The sequence below is a fragment of the Tuber melanosporum genome (genome assembly GCF_000151645.1).
Source record: "Tuber melanosporum whole genome shotgun sequence assembly, scaffold_10, strain Mel28".
NCBI classification, from domain to species: domain Eukaryota; kingdom Fungi; phylum Ascomycota; class Pezizomycetes; order Pezizales; family Tuberaceae; genus Tuber; species Tuber melanosporum.
Window position 1 is genome coordinate 285898 of NW_003299150.1, and position 3310 is coordinate 289207.

Sequence of the window (3310 nt, forward strand, 5' to 3'; positions counted from 1 at the left end):
GCGATACTTAAAACAAAACATAAAACAAAACGAAGCATCAAACGATACTTAAAACAAACCAAGTATCAATATGATACTTAAAACAAAACTTAAAACATGAAACAAAACCAATAACTGAGTACCTGTACCAGTTACATTCCTGAAAACAAAACAACTGTTCAAGCAATCAAAACTTAATTGTCGTCAAAAGTAGAATCCCAGAAGCTAAGGGCGTCAGTTTCTACTATGAGCTCTTCATCATAAGTGTCACACCAGGGACAGGAAGAAATCTTAAGAAAACATCGAGACTTAAAGAAATTCAGATCACAGTAGTTACAAATACCAGATTCATGCTGTGCGTCTACCGAGATGTTATTGCAATCAGGGCAATAGTCTATGCACAGGATAGGAAAGTAGTCTTCAAGTTGGATAACATTGCGGTTCAACAACAGTCCAACAAGCTGTTGTTACCGCCTCACATTGAGTTCCGCATAGTTTCACATCGTTATGGTATTTGGATGGTGAATGTTGACTTAGATAAGGTTGTTGAGAACATGTTTCATAGTCTGATTCTCCTCATTGCTGCTCCCAAATTCCGACATGAAGTATGGTGCCCAAAGCCCATCCCGAGCCTCGAGTTCCACCTGCCAGTGTTCGGTTTCTGGCATCGTCGGCATCCAACACATTGTTGTAATGTGTTTGCAAAATGCTAATCACATTATCAATAATAGATATCATAGTTGGCTGGTAGCCTGCTCATCCAGAGAGGAGGTGAGAGCTGAGAACTAAATGAGACTTCGAGGATGTACTGAGGAACAAAGAAATAACTGTTCAAATAAGTATATTGAAGTACTGTCTGTCGAAGTCTGCCTTTTCCATAGCGGAATCAGGTGGTCTTTAAATACACAAATCTGTTCATGTCTAGTATGAACGAAACTAATCAAAGGTATTAAGCGATACACTTTGGTAAAACTAATTATGTATCAAAACGATACTTAAAACAAAATACAAAATGAAACCAAGTATCAAATAATACTTAAAACAAATCAAGTATTAAAGCGATACTTAAAACAAAACATAAAACAAAATCAAGTATCAAACGATACTTAAAACAAACTAATTATTAAAGTAATACTTAAAACAAAACATAAAACAAAATCAAGTATCAAATGATACTTAAAACAAACTAAGTTTCAAAGCAATACTTAAAACAAAATATAAAACAAAACATAAAAACAAAACCAATAACCCAGTACCTATACCAGTTACATTCCCCAAAACAAAACAACTGTTTAAACAAATAAAACCTAATAAGCGTTAAAAGCAGAGTTTGAGAAACTAAAGGCTTCAGTTTCCACTATGAGTTCTTCATCATAAGTGTCATATCAGGGACAAGAGGAAATTCTAAGAAAACATTGAGACTTTAAGAAATGTAGGTCACAGTAGTCATGAATACCAGATTTATACTGTGCATCGACCCAAGCGTTATTGTAGTCAGGGTAATAGTTTACCCAAAGGATAGCAAAGTAGTCTTCAAGTTAGATAACATCACTGTTCAACAACAGTCCAACAAGATGTTGTCGCAGCCTCAGGTTGAGTTCTACATAGTTTGACATCGTTATGGTATTCGGATGGTGAATAGCAATTAGATGAGGGCATTGAGGGCATACTCCATAGCCTGGTTTTCCTCATCCCTGCTTTCGAAATCTGACTCAAAGTATGGTGCCCAAAACCCATCCCTAGCTTCGAGTTCAATTTGCCAGCCGTCGGTTTCTGGCATCGTTGGTGTCCAGGATATTGTGATGTAGTTGATTGTTGGAGGGAGGGATTCATTTGGCATGTTTTCTTTCCACTGTTCATTCTCCATATCCATAGTGTGCTCCAGTCCTTCTAGTAGTTCCCCGCTATTTTCGCTCATTCGGTATCCTTTCCATTTGACCTGCAACTGGTCATTCCCATGCCAAAGGCGGTGGTCTCAGATTTTGTCAACTTCCCATTCATTCATCCTTCTCCTCGATGATGATAGGTGCGGGTCGAGGGTGGATTCTTCCAGGGAACTTGGAGTTGTCATTTGAGTGGAATCGCTTAACAGCAGAGGTGTGTAGAAGGGTAGTATTGCGGCGGTACATGCGTCTATCCACTGGGACAGTGTTGTTTTCTGTATGTTCATCAAAGGATAAGACCTTGAAGTGTCCTCGCCATTGGGGTTGTAGCTTCTCGCTGTGTCCAACATTGGTAATAAACATGTTTCCATGCACCATAAGCATATCACCTGGTGGGATAGGAACATGCTTACGTCGTCGCTTCTGAGCTGTAGTGGTACTCCGGAATCAGGCAGTATTAACAGCTTGGAAGGTATCATTTTGGATAGTTTGATGGTGGTTTAGGTTGTCATCTGAGGCAGGGATTGAGGAGTACTTGAATAGGGTAGTAGGTAGGAGAGGGTATTGGCGGCTGAAGATTGCCTTGTATGGAGACATTCCTAAGGTGTCTGAATATCCAGCATTGATATATTCGGCGAGCTCAGTGAGAGCTAGTTCTCAGTTGGTCTGTCATTCATTGATAATGTTCCTAATTCTGGTCTTAACTGTGTGGATCTTTTGTTCAGCTTGGCCATTAGTCTCATGATGTTCAGGAGCGGCCATAATGTGATTGAATCTAACGGAGGTCAAGGTCTGTTTCCAGAAACTGGCTGTAAAGTAGGGATCAGCATCACTGACAGTAGACAATAGGTATCCATATGGGGTAAATAGGTATCACTGAAGGTTATTCCAGGTGTCTTTGGAGGAGTCGGTAACCTTTATTGGTATGAGCCATGTGTATCCAGAAAGCGGATCTACAGCTACCAAGATAGAGTCATAAAAGGAGAACTTGTTGAATGGCCAAGTGAAATCAATAGCAAGGATTCGAATATTTCGCAAGGTAACTGAAGGGTTTGAGCTTTGCCTTCTGGTAGTTGTGTTCGTTCCTTATTGGCCTGGGAGAGTTCACATTGATTGACGAAATTGCGGAAGTCCTGTAGCATTTCAGGCCGGTAAACATATTCTGAGGCATATTGGAGGTTAAGGTCAGCACTATGGTGTCCTTTATTGTGGATTTCTGTAATGACATATTCTCTAATAGTCATTCCATTGAACATATGGCCTTTTGGGATGTATAGGTAATGTTTAACATAATAGGTGCAGGTATATACCATTCTTTTCGATATGTTATAAGGGGTGAGATCTCCATGTTGGGAGCTGTCCATAGCTTTGAAATAGATTGAATCATGGCGGTATCCTGCTATCATCTGGTAGAGGAACCATGAGGTCAATTCTTTGGCCATTGATCT